General features: G+C 41.0%; 1 long non-coding RNA gene and 1 pseudogene across 3 annotated transcripts in view; both read left to right on the forward strand.

Moving 5' to 3' along the window:
- Positions 1 to 22118, forward strand: part of LOC103560043 (uncharacterized) — a 224494-nt gene that overhangs the window by 182013 nt on the left and 20363 nt on the right. The gene's annotated exons all lie outside the window — the stretch shown is intronic.
- On the forward strand, positions 19184 to 19849 carry LOC139078359 (tumor protein D55 pseudogene; annotated as a pseudogene).

Here is a 22118-nt window from a genome sequence, read left to right on the forward strand (position 1 = left end):
GTGTGGTCCATGGACCAGTACCCGTTCCCACATTTTTGTTATCACCTGCCACATGTTAAGTATAAAAATTAAGGATGGTTAGAAATTTGTACTGCAATTTGACAAGCGTAATTAAATCTAATAAAAAATTGAGGCTTATATTGTGTCTTTATTTTTTGTGTCATTTTTCCAGTGCTTCATTTGTATCATATTTTTCACAAGTATCAGTTCACAGTGGATGGCGATGTGGGAGAGAAAGCAAACTGGGCCTTCACCACAGACAGTTTGAGGAACTGTGGTCTAATGTCCATGCTCCGCTGTGAAGCCTGGGGGCAAGTCAGCATTCTGGAAGCACACAGGGAGACTTCGGGGAGATCCTTCCCTCTTGCCACGAGAGCGGGTGAAAACAAATGTCCACTAAAATCATGGGACCTAATCTGGACAGAGGAGGGGCACTCCCAGACTCACCTCAGCTCTCCTATAGAAAATCCTGGTGAAGTCTTTTCAAGCATAGCACATTACTGATGCTAAATTCTCACACTGGAGAACTGAGTTTCCTATTAATCTCCTGGAGTAAGGGAGGGAATAGTGATGGATAAGGCAGAAAAGCTGGGCATGGGACATATCATTCAGGGCTTTATAAGTCAGGTTAACGGTTTTGGATTTATCTCATGTGCAAAGGGAATCCACCAAAGCTTTGGAGCAGGAAGAAGACAAGATCCAGTGGATTGAGGGGGAATAAGAGTAGAAGTAGAGAGACTAGCTGGAGAGCTATTCCAGTAATCCAGGTTTTAAATAAAAATGCTTGTTTGGATTTAGGGTGATGGCAGTAGAGATGAGAGTGAATAGACCAATTGAAGACATACTTAGAGGAGCTTTAAATAGCACTTGGAGATGAACCAGACTGAGAAGTGAGCAATGAAGGGATTTGGGAATGACTCAGGTTTCTGGCTTGAGCAGCTGGATGCACAAAAGCACTGTTTACTGAGATGAGGAAGCCTGAAGAGGAAGAGATTCATGGACGGATGAGCAAGTGCTCCATTTTGGATAAGTTGAGTTTGAGATACCTGACACATTTACAAGCAGATATTAAACAAGTTCCTACACATAGGGCTCAGGAGCTCAGAGGCATTATTCACAGAGATAAAATCTGCACCATAATTGTTTGCTGTTACCTAATCCCATTTTCAGCGAGAGACCAATTTCATCACTGTACCTTACAGAGCCAGTAACCACAAAGTTGCAGCTTAAATTCTAGCATAAACTTGGCAGTATGGAGACTCTTTTTAAAGACTCCATTATGAAACCACTTCAGAGCAACCTTTGATAAATGAAATAGATCACTGAGCTCAGGACCCTGGACTCCCAACCTGAGGTTTATTGGGCACCTACCACATGCTGGGCTACATGCTTTACATGCATCGTCATATTCTCATAGCAATCCTGCAAGGTGGCTCTACTACTCCATCTAGTTTACAAACGAAGAAACCAAGGCTTAGCAAGATCAAGCAGCTTTCTCAATGCTATGTAGCATCACAGCTCAGTTAGTAAGTGACAGCCCAGAAGTAAGTGTTAGAAGTGACACACGGGAAGCCAAGTGTGTCTGACCCCTTCAAATTTCACTGCTTTCTTGGGATTATTGTTTTGCCTAACATGATGACCTAAAATGTCAGGGGTATTTTCTTTCCCTAGAATAGGAAATACAACTCCCCTCCCACACCCCACGTATCCCTTTGCTCCACAGGGTTTCCTTTCTTTATTTCTCTTAGAAAAAAAAAAAGTAGCTCCTCCATAAGTCATGGATGAGGAAAGATGAGCAAGACTCAAATATTCCAATGATGCTGACAGAATTAGGCTTTCTTAAGGCACTGTTAAATACGTGCATAACTGTGAGCTACAGAAAGGAAACATTCGCCCTGGCACTACTGCCTTCACTACAAAAGCATTGTGATTGATGGATGGGGAATGAACAACTCCTACGGCAGCTGCTGCATCATTAACTGCTCAAGTAGGCTTAGCTATGAGGAAAAAGGAGTCTGCTCAGGTAGTCAGCCTGTTACTATTGCAAAAACAACTGACCACACCCTCTGCACGGGCTTCGTGGTCTGATTTTGTTAGGGCGTAAGTCAGCTTCAAAATTAATACAAAGTAGGTGTACAAGTTAGACACTGACACATTGATTTCAAGGTTGGTCTTTAAATTGTTTTTGAAAGTCTTTTTCTGGTATACCACACCCTCTCTAAACTTTCCAGAATGCAGAGGTTCAATTCAGCAAACTATTCCTCTCTTACAGTCAATTGTTGACATCGTACTCTTTATCCCTAAAGGCCTGTGAATTATTTTTAAAGTGACAGGTTAAAGGAAAGAACAAAATGGACTATGTTATCATTTCTCAGGTTTAAGAAATAATTTGAGTTCCTTTGAGCCTTCCTGTTAGATGGTACGGCAGACACCGTTCATGAACTATACGGCATGAGGACAGTCATAGCGTCCTTCCTCCTTGATCATGAGCAGTGAGGCTGACAGCTCGCAAGGGACACCTGAGTGGTTTTCTGTGTTTTGCTGTCACAAACTGCACTGCTATGAACATTCCTCTACTGCCTTCCCACGTCTCACAGTGCAAATGTGCAAAAATTTCTCTGAAGTGGGACTAATCAATCATGGGGTATTTCTATATATGTTTTTTATTCTGAAGTGGTTATACCAATTTACATTCCCACCCACAGTATATGTGTTCCTCTTGCTTCATTTTCTCACCAACAATATGTTAGAGTTTTTTATTTTTGCCAGTCTCATGGGTGGAGGACATGGTAGTATGTCACAGTTTTCATTTGCATTTCCTTAACTATGAATGAGGTAGAACATCTTTTAATAGGTAAATTGGCTATTTGGCTTTCTTTTTCTGTGAAATGTCTGTTCCAAGTTTTCACCCATTTTTCTATGGATTTTCTGTTCTCACTGATGTGTAGAAGTTATGCACATATCCTGGATACTGACCTTTTGTCAGTTTTATCAATTGCAAATGTCTTCTCGCAGTTTGTGCCTTGTATTTTCACTCTTTGTGCTGTCTTTTCGTAAAGAGAAATTCTTTTGGTTATTTTTTGAGGAAGATTAGCCCTGAGCTAACTACTGCCAGTCCTCCTCTTTTTTGCTGAGGAAGCCTGGCCCTGAGCTAACATCGTGCCCATCTTCCTCTACTTTATACGTGGGACGCCTACCACAGCATGGCGTGCCAAACGGTGCCATATCTGCACCCGGGATCAGAACTGGCGAACCCCAGGCCACCGAGAAGCAGAGCGTGCGAACTTAACCACTGCACCACCGGGCCAGCCCCAGAGAAATTCTTAATTTTAGTATAGTGGGAGTTATAAATCCTTTCCTTTATGGTTTATGCTTTTTGTATCTTATTTAAGAAATCCTTCCCTATCCCAAGTCCTTAAGATATTTTTCTATATTGTTTCTAATAATGTCATAATTTTGATTTTCATGTTTAAATCTTAATGCATCTAGAGTTTATTTTTATCACATGGATAATCAATTTTCCCAGCAACATTTATTCAAACATTCATTCTTTTCCCGACTGATTTGCTTTAAGTTTCCATATATACATGGATCTATTTCTTAACTCTCTATTCTGTTCCATTGGTCTATTTGTCAATCTTGCAACTAATAGGTTTAGTTTATAAATATTGATATCTAGTATTCTGGTAAAGCAAGTCCCCCAATCTGATACTTCTTCAGAAATGGCTTATCTGTTCTTAGTCCTTTGCATTTCCACATGGATTTTAGAATTGGCTCACTGGGTTTAAGTATAAATTGGGATTTTGATTGGAATTGCATCAAATCTGTAGATCACTTCAGATAAGTAAAATCTTTACAAAATAAGCCTTCTAATCCATGAACATGATATATTTCTCTATTTAGGTCTTCTATAATATCTTTCAATAAAGTTTTGTAATTTCTGCCATAAAGTACTTGGACACTTACTATGTTTCTCCCTAGAACTTAATATTTCCTAATGCCATTGTAAATTTTATTGAATTACACTTTCCGTTGCTATCGTATAGAAATATAGTGACATTTTAGTATATTTTACCCAATAGGCTTACAAAACTTTATTATTAATTCTAATAATTTATCCATTAACTAATTTTCCAATCTTTATACATTTTACTCTTTTTTTCTTGCCATATGACACTTGCTAGAAACTTCAGTACAATGTTGAAAGAAAGCAGATAATAGACTCTCCTCTTGTTCCAGATCTTAAGAAAATGCCTTCAACTTTTCAACATTGGGTTATACCAATATTTAAAGTGAAGAAACCATGCTGCTGAGAAGTAAAGCAGCTGCTCAAGATCATGAGGCCTGTAAGGGATAAACCCAGGCTTCAACATCAATCCAAGACCCATGTTCTTTTCTCAATTGTGTCAGTGCACAAAAAGGTTAACTAGGGAGACTTGAAACAGGCAGAGGCAAGGGAATACATTTGGATTTAAGACACTCTAAACTGCAGTAAATAAAAATAAAAGCCTTTGAGCTTTGCTAATCCTTCAGAAAATCCTGGGAATCAGAATTCTGAGGGGCAAACATGGATATAATCCTTCCTTAAAATTGCCTGATGGCTCTCTGCTGCTCACAAGGATAAAGTCCCAATTCTCAGCAACTTCCAGATTTATTTCTAGCCACCCTCTCCCCAAACACCTTCAACTCTGCACTATTCATCATTCCCCAAACTTGTCATATATTTTCATGCTCCTGTGACATTGAGCATTCAGTCCTTCCCCGTGTTGTACAATTAAGACTCCTAACCATTCATTCATTCAACCAACAAGCACTTACCAAGAGTCTAGAATGTGGCAAACGTTGTGGTAAGCACTGAGGATACCATGATGCAGAAAACAGAATAGGTCCCTGCATTTTTCAAGGCTTCAGAGAACAGGAAGTTGCGGGAGAGAAATAGAAGAGAGAACAGCAGTGTTCTAATTGTCTTTCCATATGCTTTAATTGAGCTTTTAATTGGTAAGCTGGGTTAATCATCCTGAAGTCCCCTATCTTACCTATCCCCTTACTTCTTGTATTAGTCAGAGTTCTCCAGAGAAGCAGAACCAATAGGAGGATGAATGGATATAAGTGTATACTTGTATACATGCATGTATACATACGGATGTATACAGAGAGAGAGAGCTTTATTTTAAGGAACAGGCCCATGTGAGTGTGGAGGCTTGCCAAGTCCAAAGTACAATAAGTAGGCCAGCATGCTGGAGACTCAGGGAAGTGTTGCAGTTTGAGTCCAAAGACAGTCAGTCTGCTGCAGGAATTCCTTCTTACTTGGGGGAGGGTGGGGGAGAAGGGTCAGTATTTGTTCCATTAAGGCTTTCAACTGATCAGGTGAGGCCCACCACCCACATTATGGAGGACAATGTGCTTTACTCGAAGTCCACCAATTTGAATGTTAATATCATCTAAAAAGTACTCTCACAAAAACATCCAGAACAATGTTTGACCAAATATCTGGGCACCATGGCCCAGCCAAGTTAACAAATCAAATTAACCATCACACTTCTTATCTATTCCTACATCCTTGGATTCATTTTTTTTTAAAAAAAGGAGAACTTGTGTAGGAGGCGGGAAAGAAGGATAGACAGAATAAGGGTCAAGGATAGCCATCTGATTCTCTCTTTTTCCTCCAGCTCAAACTGTGAGGACGGTATGGTTGAGGAAGGACTCAACTGTTCAGCCTGTTTAACCCTGAAACCCCAACAAACAGCGGATTCTTCACACTCTCCTTCCTCAGAAGCTCCTCTTACACGCACAGATCACTCTGCCAACCTTGCTGCAACTAAGAAAGAAAAGTCTTCTACAGCAGAATATGACTTTTCCTTCTTAGGAGATGATAAATATAAAGTTGTTTGGGAGTTTTGTTTACTTATTTCAAACCCAAAAGGGCCCACATAGACTTCCCACACTAAAAGAAATTTAGTTTTCAATCTGGAATAATAGAAATAACAGAAAATGATTATTTAAACTTCTATAAAATAATAATATGGAAAATAAAAATATAGTGAATACAAAACAAGAGGGTCATTTTGGGGATACTGGAAGCACTCGTGTGTTTGTTTTTCTAAATTTCTACACAGATAAAAAAAAAACAAATGCCAAATAACAAAATGTATCCTGCTTGTAAAATCATGTAAAACAGTTTCTTCAGGATGGGCATAAAGCTCAGCTTACCTACAGAGAAATACCAATCTATAAAGCATTGTAAGATAAGGGTGCAAACATACAAATCTGAATCCACCTTGGCTCAGCCGAATAGTTCACCATCAGAAGAGTTGACACTACCATCTAGGGAAAAAACACTTATACCCTTCAAAGTGTTTCAACTAGATAGGCAATCTCGTAAATATAAACGGACTGTTTTGTCCAGAGAGAAAACAGTCTAAGAGCAATAAAACAAACACTTAGATATACTGTAGGCAATGGTGGATGGATGACCAGATTGAAAGCTCTAGCTCTGAGTTCTTCTATTTACAGCTGTGTGATTTTGGACAAGCGTTACCTCTCCAAGCTTGTTTTTCATTTCTAAAATAACGTGACTGCACTAGGTTGGTGTTTCTCAAGTGGCAAGTTATAACACAATAGCCATACAATCAACCTCATGGGTCATGACCAGAATTTTTTAAAATTTAAATATAACAAAAAGTATATCAGAGCATCACAGGTTGTAAGAGTATTGCTTGATGAAGTAAATAAATGTACGCATACGTGTTGTGTGTGTGTGTCTGTGAATGCGTGTGTTTCCTGGAACACAATATAAAATGTATCTGTTGCTACAGGTCACAGCCAAAAAAGTTGGAAAGCCTCAAAAATTCCTATCAGCTGTAAACTACACATTCCTGTGAATTATGGCCATCCGTCCTGCTTCAGAGAACTGACACGGTTTGAGCCTGCTTAACGTACAGTCAGATGTCCGACAGCCCTGTCTGCTGAGCAGCAGGACGTCTTCCTTTCTCTCTTACAGTAACTCCAAAAGACCCCAATCAAAACAGATAGAAACATTTGCCCAGTTTTGTTTGTGTTTTGTTTTCTTTTTCCAGAGACTACTACCAATCTTGCTAATGCGGTGTTTCTCACACTAATGGTCCAAGGCCCAACTGCCTCATTCACCTGAGCTGCGTGTATAAAATGCAAATTTTTGCCTCTCCTATCCCATTGCCAGAACTACTGAATCAGAACCTCAGTGCATAGAGTAATCTGCACCGTCCTCAAGTGCCCCAGGTGATTCTTATGCGCCCTCAGGTTTGAGAAATACTAGTTTAATCTCCAATGACATTTTTGAGAAGAGAGCTCTTAGCAAGTAATTTTGTTGATCCCTGTCCATCCCAACATCCTCTATCTGTGCTCTCTCTGTCCTTTCTTCCATGTACACCTCCCAAAAGGAAAGGATCCTGCTCATTCCCATCTCTGGAGGACAGATCTCTACTATCTAAAGAGAATTATGATAATGGAAGCAGCAGTAATTTCCAGGTATAAAATCTGTAATATCTAACATACAACCTGAGACCAAATAGGGTTTTCAATATATTAAGCTATACTGAACAGATATTAGACAGCAGTGGTTCATTTGCATAGGATCATGCTTCATACTTTTAAACAAAACCCAAATCCTTTCTCTCCCAAATTTCAAAATAAATACTTGTGAGTATTTGTGGTTGTATCTACCCTTACTACTCAAAGAGTGATCCCTATACGAGGAACATCAGCATTGCTTGGGAGATTGTTAGAAATAAACTCTCAAACTCTACATCAGAATCTGAATCATCTGCATTTTAACAAAAATCCCCCAGGTGACCAGTATGTACACTACAGTTTAAGAAGCACTGTTCAATGAACAGTGGACAGAAAACAGTCAATCAGTAAATGCACAAACGGCTATGGCCAGGATTTCTGACGAAGCTCACAGGAAAAAAACAAAAAAGGAATAGCTTCTGTGCATTCTATGGACTGAATGTGTGTCCCCTCCAAATTCGTATGTGGAAGCCCCAATCCCTAATGTGATGGTATTTGGAGGTGGGGCCTTTGGGAGGTAATGAGGTTTAGATGAGGTCATGAGGGTGGGGCCCCCGTGATGGGATTAGTGGCCTTATAAGAAGAGACACCAGAGCTTTCTCTCCCCATCATGTGAGGATACAGTGAGAAGGCAGCCATCTGCAAGCCAGGGAGAGAGCTCATGCCAAGAATCGAATCTGCTGGCACCTTGATCTTGGACTTCCCAGCAGCCTCTAGAACTGTGAGAAATAAATGGCTGTTGTTGAAGCCACCTAGTCTATGGTATTTTGTGATGGCAGCTCAAGCTAACTAAGACAAGCACTAAACAGTCTTTTTTAACCTGAAAGCTCTTCTCCTTCTTTTCACAGAGTGGAGGGCCTAACACTCATCCTGCCTGTGTAGGAAATCTCAGAGCAACATGCAGGGAAGAGGGAGAGGGACAGAGAGTAAGAGAGAATTTTTAGAGAGGAACACAAACCATCATACAATTACTGAAGGTTCTGCACTAAATGAAGTAGCTGCAGGTGGAGAGACTGAGAAATGGCTGCTATCAGTGTGAAGTCCCTGCTACAAGGAAACGAGCAAATCAACTGTAGGAGAATCAGACACAGAAAAAGCTCAAGGCCAACATAAACCAGTAAGATGCTAGAACAAGACTATAGCAGCATTTCTCTAATGACCATTGGAGGAGAGAGTCCATTATCTAGAGTCACCAAAGCAGGTATTATTGTTGTCTGGATGTTCACATGTTATGTAAACCCGATAGCTGCTGTCACAATATTTTAGAAAAGCTGTATCTGTTTGGGAGAACTACCTAGACAGAAAGGACACAATTTTAAGACTTAAGAACTAAGGGCTTGATATTTTTTGTCCAAATGGAAAGTGATAATAAAACCATAATTGGAGTATCCTTGATATCAGAGCCCACTTATTTGTTAAGAAGTGTGGATGAAATTAGCCTTATAGAAATCAAATGTCAACAAATGCCCAGTCAGGCCATATATTCTATCCGGCTCTGGGAGCAAGACGACCCCTTCCTATTATTAGGTGGTATCTCTCCTATGCTGATAGCTCCTGTCCTGCTCAAACTACCTCCCAGGTCTGAATCCACTTTTGGATCTTTCCTTGGCTTGATCTTGTTCCCCTAGTTTGAATTAACCTCCAACTCTTTGCCAGGAGTGTGACTCTGCCTTGAGACATTCACATGTATCAGGCAATCTATCAATTACACCTTCTTAAAGGAGCCTCTTCCAGAGCCTTCTGAAATGCTCCAATCTGGACTAGTTGCCCTCAATGCCTTGGTGCCTAACTCTCATCCTGGGACCTTTCTTCATCATCAATCCTGAGACTGCCCTTGGCCTCATCTGCATCACCTGTTTCATGTACCCTATCTCTTCCTCTTCCCTGTTTTGGTGGAGCATATCCTCCAGTAACTTCCTAGGAAAGGGTGCATGGTAGATAAAATATGACACCCTGCAAGTATTAAAATGTCCTTATTCTACCTTCACAATTGATAATTTTTCTGGGTGCAGAATTTGAGGTTAAACCTTGAAGGCATTGCTCTGCTGCCTTCTAGATCCCAGTATTGCTTTTGAAAAATCTGAAGCCATTCTGATTCCTGTTCTCTCTCTCTCCCTCCCTCTCTCTCTGTTTATAGAATCTTCTCTTTGTCTCTTGAGTTCTGAAAATTCACAATGATATACCTAATGAAGTAGGATTGAAACTGATTCCTTTAGTTCTGGGGAATTTTCTTGACTTATTTAATTGACAAATTTCTCCCCTCCATTTTCTTAGTTCTCTTTTCTGGAAACTCTTAACATTCAGCTGTTCGATCTACTAGAATGACACTCTAATGTTCTTTTCTCTCTTATTTTTCATTTTCTTTATTTTTTGTTCTATATTCAAAGATGTGTTCAATTTCACTGCCCAACCTTTCTATTGAGTTTATCATTTTTGTGATATTTTTAGTTTCCAAGAGTTCTCTTTTATTCCTTAAATACTCCTTTTATAGTGTTCTCTTCTTGTTTCTTTATTACACTACCTCTCTTACCTCTCTGAGAATATTAGCAATAATATTAAAACTTTTTTTCTTCTCCCTACATTGCCTCTGTCTTCTCCAAGTTATTGTTTAAGTTGATCTTTCTTGTGTATACATCTTTCCTCAAATGTCTGATAATCTTTGGTTGTCTTCTCATAGATAAGAGAGGTGGACTAAAAAGCTAAGTGGAAGCTCTGAGTACCTGCGTGGCACTTGCCCACCATAAGCTTCATTGTTAGATATTTTGCAGGGCCTGTTTAGTTTGGAACCTCCAATGCCAGTATGTGATATGGTGTGCCAAAAGCTGTTTGGTATCTGACCTGACAGCCATTCTTTCTCCATTCTTGCTAACAGAACATTGATTTTTTTCTTTTTAGGGTGGTAAATTTGCCCTATCTAAGGTATGAAACATTGTCCTGTGGGAACAGGTGGACAGTTTATAATATAGCATCTAAAGGGCACAGCAATACTTGGTCATGGGTTGGGCAAGCATCAATACCAAAGGAGTGCAATCCAGGGTTAGAGAGCAGAGCAGAGATGGCAGGTGGGCTAAAAGCCACATAGGTAGCTATATCATGATTCCAGGCTATATCTGTCCATTTGCAGCAAGACTACAGAAAGTGACCAGGGAAAGGGGGAATCAAAAGGTATAGGATGCACCAAAAGCTATTAGGTACCAAGCACAGTGGGTAGGGAAACTGGGGCAAAAGTCCACCCTACAAATAAATCCAAGTTGGGGGATGGAAGGGAAAGCTACAACTCAGGGATTACCTACAGAGTCAGGGCTCTTGTTGTAAAGAAAGCACTAGGTTGCTGATGTTATTGACTAGATGGCCACCACCTTCAGGACTGGCTCAGGAACTGGTGAAGGCCTGAATATAATAGAGGGGATCCCTTATCTGTAGAAAGCTAGGAAAGACATCGAGAAGAAGAAATAAGGCAGTGACAGACAACATAGGTAAAACATAGATTAAAGTCACATCTAGAGCATGCTATAGAGGGTAAATAATTCACATAAAAGCAACATGGTTGGAGCAAAAGGGAAAGGCTCAGGACTGATAATTAATTATATGTACCATTATGACCATACCTACAATAAAATAAGAAAATACTTCCATACTACTTGGCAAACAGCAGCTGCACTGAGCCCTCAAAGTGTCCCCCTCCCCTCACTCCAGCCCCTCCTAGACATCCTCAGTCACCCAGACCACCTCATGATCCAGCATATAAATGGCCCAGCTGCAGGCCCCCTGGACCCTATTCCAGCCACTGTCCATTCTGATTGTCAGTGCTCATGCATCATCAGTTATTAAATATTTTGCTGTGTTCCTGAGAGGCTTAACCTAAATTGTGAATATAATAAATGTGTACTTGTCTGATTCATTAGATTGCATGCCAATGAACAAGTTCACAAATGTTTTTGCATGAACAACCCAACTGTTTAACACCTTTATGAATGTGAGTGCAGAGATATTCTAAGAGGTTGTGGAAACCATTTTCATCAATAGAGCAGCCTTCCTCACACTGATCCAAGGCAACTTTAAGGCTCTCTGGTTTAAACAGCTGTCCTTTCTGTCCTTTCTGAGTCTATGAGACATCTCTAGGATTTCCCAACCTAACAAGGCCCAGTAAAACACTTTCAACTTTAAGATACAAATTCAATTTGGGACTTCCTGTTAAAATGCCACACCCTCCAGTAAACTCATTAAAATGACAGGAAAAGAAATTATATACTTTTAAGGCATAATATATAAGGACAAAGAGATCAGGAGAAGAGATCACCACCACAAAAATGAGGAAGATGAAAAGCAAAGGGAAGAGTGGTAACTTACTTGGAAGACCTGAGAAGTTTGAATTTGAGCTGGCAGAGGAGAAAGTCAACAATCAAAGCAAACTACACTGCATTGCCACCAAAAGGCTTGGGAATTGGCAGCATGAGGCGTCTCTGCAAGTAGGAAGAAGAGGGTGGTGGTACAAAAATGGGACTAAAAACATGAAGATTGGTTGAAAATCTGGTTAAGGAGGTAGACAATCCTACAACTCTGCCCCAACTCTAGTCAAGTAACCATGGCAAAGACCATCAGAAAATATTGAAGGTTTATTCTCTAGAGAGGGTAAAACAGAGGATCTATGGTTTGAAGGATATTAGGCACAAATTAGAGTAAGGATTTTATACTAAAACAAGAAGATAATTTAGCAAAACAACAAAACCAAAGATAGCCAATGAAAGTTTTTTTAAGTTCAACTAGTAACCAAAGAAATATAAATTAAAACAGCAAGATGTAATTTTTTCTCTATTAAATCAGCAAAGACTAATGATAATACCTAGTGTTAATAAGAATGCAGGAAAATAAACTCTCTCACAGTCTGCTGGTGGAGGGTAAATTGTTAAAATTTTTCTGAAGGTTATACATATCAAAAATCTTGAAAGTAGGGCCCAGCCACTCTACTAAGAATGTATCTTATGGAAGTAAGAATAGGCATGAAAAGATTTAAATAAAAGAATGTTTATAATAAGCAAAAAGAAAATCTGGAAGCAACCTAAATGCTCAATAAAAGACAGTAGATTAAATAATTATATATTTATACAATGAAATCACTGAGCTAGATATTTTGTTTGCCTCACATCTGCACTGATCCACCTAACACTTGCTGGGTACAGCTTCAATCTCCACCCTTCTCCACTTTCTACACTCTTTTCCTCCCTACTCAGTGCCTTGTAAGGTTAACCTTTATAGACCGCATCTAACAGGTCCCCTTACCCTCTGGCTTTGGGTTAGGTTTGGCAGACGGAAAGCATCAGCCAAAGATGGATGTTCTGATCAAACATGGAAAGACAGAGGTCAGGGTACTTATTCCTCCTGCTCCTTCCCTGCTGGGACATAATTCAGCAGTGGCGATGTGCCTCTACTGAAGGCTGCAGGTCTCAAGGGGTTGCTGTAACCATTCCCTCCTGCAACCATTCAGGCCTAGGGAGAATAATGGCTTCCCTGTTGCTAGCCCTGGCTGTTGCAGTATCCCTCAGCCCTTCCTAAACTCTCTTAACTTATCCATTTTAAGTAAATCATATATTCCCACCTGGGATCCTGACTTTGCTGCCACTGAAAATCATGTTTCACTCTGTATGGTAAGACATTGTATGGGTTTACCACAATTTGTTCAACCAACACCCTACTGAAGAACCTTTAAATTGTTTCTTTGTTTGTTTGTTTGTTTTGGGGGAAGATTAGCCCTGAGCTAACTACTGCCAGTCCTCCTCTTTTTTGCTGAGGAAACCTGGCCCTGAGGTAACATCCAAGCCCATCTTCCTCTACTTTATATGTGGGATGCCTACCACAGCATGGCGTGCCAAGCGGTGCCATGTCTGCACCCAGGATCCGAACCGGCAAACCCCGGGCTGCCAAGAAGCAGAACGTGCAAACTTAACCACTGCACCACCGGGCAGGCCCCTAAATTGTTTCTAATCTTAGTGAGGAGTCTGACTCCTGGCCAAAAATCTATGTGTGATCTCTCAGGCCCAACTACAGGCAATTAAAAAGGCTTTACCTGGCAAGTCTCTTGGGAAGGGCTGCCATCCCACACCAGACTTGGTGCACAGCCAGTGCCCTGCAGTCTCAGAAGGGAGTTGTAGTCAAGGACTCAGGCCCCTAACCAACCATGCTCTTACATTTATCTGCATTCCTAGCCCAGGCACCTCTATTTGGAGGCCTCTTTATCAGGAGACTTTCACAGACACCTCTGCTGAGACCTCATGTTGGGGGGAGAGGAATCTTGAAGATACTTTCTCCACTCTGGCTCAGTACTCAGTGAGGACTATCTTTCCATTCTTACTCCCTTCCCTTCTCCCTCCCCCAAGCTTCTGGGCCCATAAAATGGCAGAAGCCCTTTGCTTAGGGCTCCCTTGGCAGTGATAAGATCCTCACACCCTCACATCCACACATCTGCACTGACCCTTGCTGGGTGCTGTCCCATGGGGAAGAACAGAACACACAGGGAGCCTGCACTTTCTCTCGGTCAGCCTCTTGCTTATACTGGAGCAGTAAGTAATGAAAGGCTTGACTGTTAATTTCATTTTGACAACTCAGCTCTCTCCAGCTCAGCTCTTGACACTTTCCTACTATAAACACTGCTACAAAAATTAACCTTATATATGTATAATTTCTCACATGGGAGTACATCATAAGATAAATTCCTAGAAGTGCAATTATAGTCAGAGTAAATGCATGATTTTGATAGCTATTGACTAACTTCTCTTCATAGAAATTGTATCAGTTCACTTCTCCCCCAACATTGTATAAGAGTGCCCTGGGTAAGTTATTTATACTCTCTGTGAAATTGTTTCCTCCTCTGTAAAATGGGCATAAAAATAGAACGTACTCCATACGGTTGCTGTGAGGATTGAATTACTTATTATGAGTTAACTGTTTACCCACTTTCACCACTCTTATTTAACATAGTATTGGAAGACCTAGCCACAGCAATCAGGCAAGAAAAATAAATAAAAGGGATCCAAATCAGAAAGGAAGAAGTGAAAATGTCTCTGTTTAAGATGACCTGATTTTATACATAGAAAACCCTAAAGAATCCATGAAAAAGTTTTTAGTAATAATAAATGAATATGGTAAAGTTGCAGGATACAAAACCAACCTACAAAAATCAGTTACATTTCTATACACAAGCAACGAAGTAGAAGAAAGAGAAGTTAAGAATACAATCCCATTTACAATTGCAACAAAAAAGAATAAAATAACTAGGGATAAATTTAACCAAAGAAGTGAAAGACTTGTACACTGAAAACTATAAAACATTGTTGAAAGAAATTGAAAAAGACACAAAGAAATGGAAAGGTATTCCATGCTCTTGGACTGGAAGAATTAACATAGTTAAAATGTCCATACTTCCTAAAGCAATCTACAGATTCAATGCAATCCCTATCAAAGTTTCAATGACGTTTTTCACAGAAATAGAACAAAAAATTCTAAAATTTATATGGAACAAGAAAAGACCCCAAATAGCCAAAGGAATCCTGAGAAGAAAGAACAAAGCTGGAGGTATCACACTCCCTGATTTCAACATATTCTACAAAGCTGTAGTAATTAAAGCAATAGGGTACTGGCATAAAAACAGACACACAGATCAGTGGAACAGAACTGAGAGCCCAGAAATAAACCTACACATCTACAGACAGCTAATTTTTGACAAAGGGGAGCCAAGAACATACAATAGAGAAAGGAAAGTCTCTTCAATGACTGGTGTTGTAAAAACTGGACAACCACATGCAAAAGAATGAAAGTAGACCATTATCTTACACCATACACAAAAATTAACTGAAAATGGATTAAAGACTTGAATGTAAGACCTGAAACCATGAAAATTCTAGAAGAAAACATAGGCAGTACACTCTTTGACATGGATCTTAGCAGCATACTTTCAGGTGCCATGTCTGACCAGGCAAGGGAAACAACAGAAAAATTAAACAAATGGGACTACAACAAACTAAAAAGCTTCTGCTTTTTTGCAAAAGGAAAGCAAAGGAAACCATCAACAAAACGAAAAGACAACCTAGCAATTGGGAGAAGATATTTGCAAACCATATATCAGATAAGGAGTTAATATCCAAAATATACCAAGAACTCATACATCTCAACAGCAAAAAAGCCAACAACCCAATTAAAAAATGGGTGAAAGACCTGAACAGACATTTCTCCAAAGAAGATATACAGATGGACAACAGGCACATGAAAAGATGCTCAACATCATTAACTATCAGGGAAATGCAAAGCAAAACTACAATGAGATATCACCTCACTCCAGTCAGAATGGCTATAATTAACAAGACAGGAAACAACGAGTGCTGGAGAGGATGTGGAGAGAAGGGAATCCTCATACACTGCTGGTAAGAGTGCAAACTGGTGCAGCCACTATCAAAAACAGTATGGAGTTTCCTCAGAAAATTAAGAATAGATCTACCGTATGATCCAGCTATTCCACTGCTGGATATTTATCCAAAGAACTTGAAAACACAAATGCATAAAGATACATGCACCCCTATGTTCATCACAGCATTATTCACAATAGCCAAGACTTGGAAGCAACCTAGGTGCCCATCAAGGGAAGAATGGATAAAGATGTGGTATTTATACACAACAGAATACTACTCAGCCATAAGACATGATGAAATCCAGCCATTTGTGACAACATGGATGGACCTTGAGGGTATTATGCTAAGTGAAATAAGTCAGAGGGAGAAAGTCAAATACTATATATGATCTCACTCATACATAGAAGATAAAAACAACAAACAAACACATAGCAACAGAGATTGGATTGGTGGTTACCAGAGAGGAAGGGGGGAGGGAGGAAGGCGAAAGGGATGATTAGGCATGTTTGTGGTGATGGATTGTAATTAGTCTTTGGGCGGTGAACAAGAGGTAATCTACACAGAATTTGAAATATATTATGATGTACACCTGAAAGTTATATAATGTTATAATCCAATGTTACTGCAATAAAAAAAATGTTTATTTAAAAAGAAAAAAGAAAACCTGCTGGCACTGGTACATGTCACTAATCCTTTCTAGACTTAGTATCGATTAGTACACTCTCACTTCTTCCATCCCCAAACAATCCAGACCTGGTGAAGGGTATGGCTTTTTTTTATATTCAAATTTCAATAATCTATTCATAAATCATACAGGCTTCTGAACACTAAGAGAAAAGAATTCATTTTGTTGTGCCATTTACCTTTACGTTTACAGAGGATTCGTATATATCCACCACCTTTCCTAGAGAAATACTTCAAAGTTCATTCTTTACTAAAAATGGGTCAATAGTGTGTTCCTTGGAAGCAAAGACAGCAAACCATTGTAGGATCAAAAATAATTCCCAAATTCTTTCTTCATGGGTTACTGAATCAAATATTGTGGCTATTTTAGTGCCCAAATAACATCAAAAGGCTTTCAGTTTCAGATGAACAGTTTTCTGAGCCTTTCTATGTAATACAGATTATTTCAGTGGGTAATCTAAAGACATGAAATTCTAGAACCATGGGACAATAGTTTGGTATTTTATACCTTAAGAGGATAGTTTAGTCAAACAACTGGTTAGACTCATTATAAATTAAATTAAATTTTATTTCCTAGTTTTCAAAATATGTGCTGTTTTGTATGTGGTTATGCATAAGCCTCATAAAATGGATTGTTCCACTGTGTTCCTTATTTGTCCAGGTCTACTCCGGAGGCCTGTGTTCCAGAGGCCATGTTTTGACTTGGGATCTAGAAACAAAGTTGCTGAGAGAAGTGAGGTCAATTTTGCTATGAGGGAAATCATTAGTCTACCAAAGGCGGATCAAAGCTTTACAAAGGATTTCATAGTTTGAATTGAAGGGCAATGAAACATAGAAACAAGAAAACAGATAGTGAGGTTGGTGGCTGAAACAATTGAGAGAAGGATAATCAAGCGCAAGTACAAATCTGGTCACTTGGAATCTGAACTTTGAACGGACAATATGCATTCTGTGTTGTTTGGCTTATTAATTCAGGGGCTTCTTTACCCTTCATCTTCAGTTTTGAAAGAGGATTTCTGGTTCAGAGTCAGAGCATTCCTGAAACCACTAGTGTTTCCGCAGGCAATGGAGGAAAAGTCCACTCTCTGGAACAACATAGGTTTTAGGCAGTCCTTGCTGCCCTTTTCAGGCCTTTATATACATAGCCAAATCCCTCATTAGCATTCATGTTTCCAACAAGAACAATTCTCATTTTTTCAATCTAGGGAGGCACATGCTTCAGGGCAAGGCAATAATAGACACTACTGAGTTACGTGAAAGGGTCACTGAAGATAAACCCAAAGGAGGGCTGAAGTTGGTTTGGATGCCCAGCTAGATGCTTCACTGCAGCGACATGAGTATGGCAAACTGCTGAAATTTGCTGAGGATCCATCACGTTCCACAAGATCACGCTTGCAAGAACTACCGGAGTATCCAACAAAATCACTGGAATCTAGAACTTGCTCAAGGCTATTCCCTGGGAATGAGCAGGCAGACAAGCAGCTAAGTGATACCTGACCACCTGCCCTCACTGGATTGAAGTCCTGATTCTTCCACTGTTTCAATTACAAGCTCTGAGTAGAAATAGGGGATATGGTGGGTTGACATCCTGACAGACTCTAACTGCTTCAGCTTTACTGTGCAGACCACCTCCCACAACTGATAACCACGTAGGTGGGCAGACATGTTTCCAGAAATGCGAGTGGATGCTTGGAAAGAAAGAAAATCCAACCACAACATTGAAAACCCAGGTACTGTCCATTTGCATATCTTATTCCTTCTCTCCTAAATTCTCACAATACAATAGTCTTTGCTTTTATTAAGCATAAATTTGACACAACTATTATAGACTTACTCATTCTCCCTCCCTCTCCCCCCAAAAATGCCAGTTGTGACTGGTCAGACTCACTTTCTGGGCTCTGCTCTCCCCAGCCCCTGGCGCTGTGGATGCTTCGGGCCCCGAGCATCAGTCTCCACTGGACGCAGGAGTTCTGAGCAGCGCACAAGCCCACTATCGAGAGGGGCCAGGAGTTTCTGAGGCCCCTGCGGGAACCTGGGAAGGGAAAACGGGGACGGTAGAGGCCAGACCTCCTGGGCCCCCTGCCCCACTTTGGCGCAGTTCTCCTTTATTTTACGTATTGGGCTTGTTGGTAAACTTCTCTTAGTAGGAAGGGTTCAAACGATTTTTAAGGGTTTGAAATGGCTGCTGTGGCGGAAGGAGGTCCTAAGGGGAGTCGGACTTGGCTTGAAGGCCGGGACCTGTCACCCGCTGTGACAGAAGGGAAGAAACCTCTCCTCTCTGTTAATAACCTCGGCACCGCCTACCTCACAGGCCGCTGTGAGAGCCAACACCTGGGCGAGCCGGTTCCGCTGGCTGTCGCCTTCCCGCCGGAAGTCCCGCCTCCGCGACGCCGACCCGGCCAACCCGCACCCCCACTGCACACACACCGGAAGTGGGCCTCGCAGGCGGCCGCGTCCACCCAGCGCCTGGGCGTCCTCTTCTCCGGGCAAGACGTGGACCCCTCCCGCCTAGAGTCCCACCCGCCGGCAAGAGTCTGACCCCGCAGGCCTAGATGTCGCCTCTGCTGGCCAAGATTATTTCTCCACTGGCCACCAGTTCGACTCTCCGCACCAAGAATTGGCCCTAGACTCTTAAGGGACATCTTTTTTCTCAGTCCGTGCCCGGAGCCATGACAGAGACCTCTAAGCCCACTTAGGAATCCCACCCAACTGCCCAGCCAGAGGCTCACAGAGGCCGGGCAAAGGGAACTCATATCCGAGTTCGCTGAATTGGAGGCGGAAATTGTCGTCCTGCACCACACGCTGGCAGCCAGAGAGAGATGATGCGTGGAGCTCAAGAGGAAGCTGGGCCTCGCGGCCTTGGTGGGGCTGAGGCAGCATCTGCCCAAGAGCTGGCACAAGGTTCAGGTCTCCAACGCCCACGAGAAACAAAAGACGACAGCTGCCCTGTTCACCTTGGGCTCTGCCATCTGCTGGAAGCTTGCAGACATGAAGAAGTCGGCCACATTCAGATCCTCTGAAGGTCTGTTGGGGACAGTCAAGTCCAGAGGCCCAGGGGGCAGAGAGCTTGGCAGTGACTGCCTTCCTTCTTGAGCGGGAAGTGGGGATGATCTGCTCCCAGTTTCTGAGACTGGGAACGATCCGCTTTCTGGAAGTGGAGCTGATCCTGTTCCAGGGAGTGCGGATGACGTGCTGCCCTTTCTGAAGCCGAAATGAGCCCCTTGGTAACCTTGCCTGGCCACCTAACCAGTGCGAGAACTCCCCTCATCACAGTTGCAATTCTGCCCGCCAAAGACAAGGAGCCAAACTACAATTGTAAAGTTAATTCGGGAAATGGACAGAGTCCACTTTTGAGAAAAGCAATGCCCGTTTGTAGACAGATATTGGCTGCCGTTGAGATAGGGAACCCAACGTTTTTTATCCAGTTATTTTACACTGAAATTTATAGATGAAATGTATCACTATCCTAACCTTCCTGGGGTTGCATTTAGATGGACAGCACAATGGCTCCAGAGGGATCTTAGGCAAAGCCCAAACTCTTTTTTGGAAAACTAATCTATCAGAAGGCCAAAGTAGATTTCTGTTTAGAACTGGAAAAATGTATGAAATAATGTGTAATCCTATCCCTTCCCATTTCCTTCCTTCCCTAAATCTCAGAAGGAACCTTGAAAGCTGCACCGGGCCTACAATTTTTATTTTAAAGAGATGATCAAGAAAACCTGTTTTTCTCTTGAGACTGTCAGAAAGGGTGAAAAAATATCAGTAGACTAATTGTTACATAATCCTGTAACTTTTTAAAAACTTGATTTTATTTTAAAGCTCCTAATTAAACAAAGTAACTTTCGCTTCGATTTAGGAGATTAACTAATTTGGACTCAAACTGAAATTGCAACTCTGCTTTGCCTTGTGCTTTGTTTATAATCTTTTTATATATCAAAAAGAGAGTTTTAAAGCATAACACTTGTGGCAGTGTGTCTCTGCCACAGCAGCATGCCACAAAAGGAGGAATATTGCTTCTCTGTTCTGCAGCAATTCCTAGTTAGATACCCCCTCCAGCTGAGGGGCTGGAGGGAAAACAGCACAGCCAAGTTCAAGAAAGGTAAACCTCTGTCATAAGCAACATTTAAGACAGAATGCCTATCTCCTGTAAAGCTAGCTGTCATGCCTTTGAATGGACCTACCTAATTGCCCATCACTGGGCTCCTTGACTAGAAGTCTGTCCTTGCTTAAAATTAACCCCAACTGAGAAGGAAACAACCCGACCCTCGGGATGCCAGGTTAATAGGAACCTGATTTGAGTTGATTCAAGCTTTTTCATATCTGATTTTCACAGGAGCTGTGGTACTTGTTATTTTGTTTTGTTTCCTTTTCCATTTTGAAAATGCCTGGACCTGGCAGCTCTTTCCTTCCTCCAGTCACACTGCCTGAGGTAGAAGTTTGTGTCTTACTGGCTTTAGCAGGGGGTCTCGGACCTTTATTTGCTTGGGTATATATTGATAACATCTCATTGCCTACAGGAAGTCTCTCCAGCCTAAGAAAGTGGCCCTGTTTTGTTGATTCTTGAATGCTCCCCCGTATTGCTTTAGTTTTCTCATCAGCAAAACCAAATACCACATAAATGCAAAAGTACATGGTACACTGTAAAGTCACTGATGTATTCCAACCCTCTACAGGTTTCTCAAGACAAAGTTTTGCTTGGATTAAAACAAGATGTTCAACTATTTTATGTGTTTGTTTTTTAATTTGTTATCAACCACAATGGTTTTCTATACTGAAGAACTAGAGACAAACTTGCAGCATGCATAAAGGCCAAGTATTCCAACAGGCAAAGGCTTTGACCCCATACTGCAGAAAGCCTTGTGTTAGCAAAAATCTCAGACTGACGTCATGGGTCAACCCAGAATATGTTCTATTTTATTTAATACTTTGAACAAATGCAGTAACAGTTTCCTCCAGTAAATCCTCAACTCCCCAAGTGCAGTAAAGAACATATCTATTTTTGTTCATCATTGTATTCCTATGCCTGGCTTAGGGTAGATGCTCAATAAATACTTGTTGAACCAATGAAGGAATCAATATCACATACTTCAGACATCAAATCTTGGATCCAAGAGATTATCAACAACATGAGCTAGTTGACAAGTTCCTCCTCCTTTTAAAGAAAGCATTTTACTTCCCTATTCAAAGACAGTTTGAGACCCTACTATGCGTCAGGCACTGTGCCAGGCTCTGAAAGAACAGAAATTAATTAGACATGATCCATGCTCCCTAGAAACAGATTTTCAAATCATTATAATTCACTGCAGTAGGTATTAAAATGGAGGGAGTCTGTGAAGAAGGGTGTTCAACTCTGCCTTGATAAGTCAGAAAAGAACTCAGGCAGAAAGTCTTAAAGGACTAGCAGAAATTTGCCAGACAGATAAGAGTAGAACATTCCAGACAGTATCCAGAGGAACTAAGTCATAGAGGAATGTAATAGAAGGACAT

The sequence above is a fragment of the Equus przewalskii genome, chromosome 22, assembly GCF_037783145.1.
Source record: "Equus przewalskii isolate Varuska chromosome 22, EquPr2, whole genome shotgun sequence".
Lineage (NCBI taxonomy): Eukaryota > Metazoa > Chordata > Mammalia > Perissodactyla > Equidae > Equus > Equus przewalskii.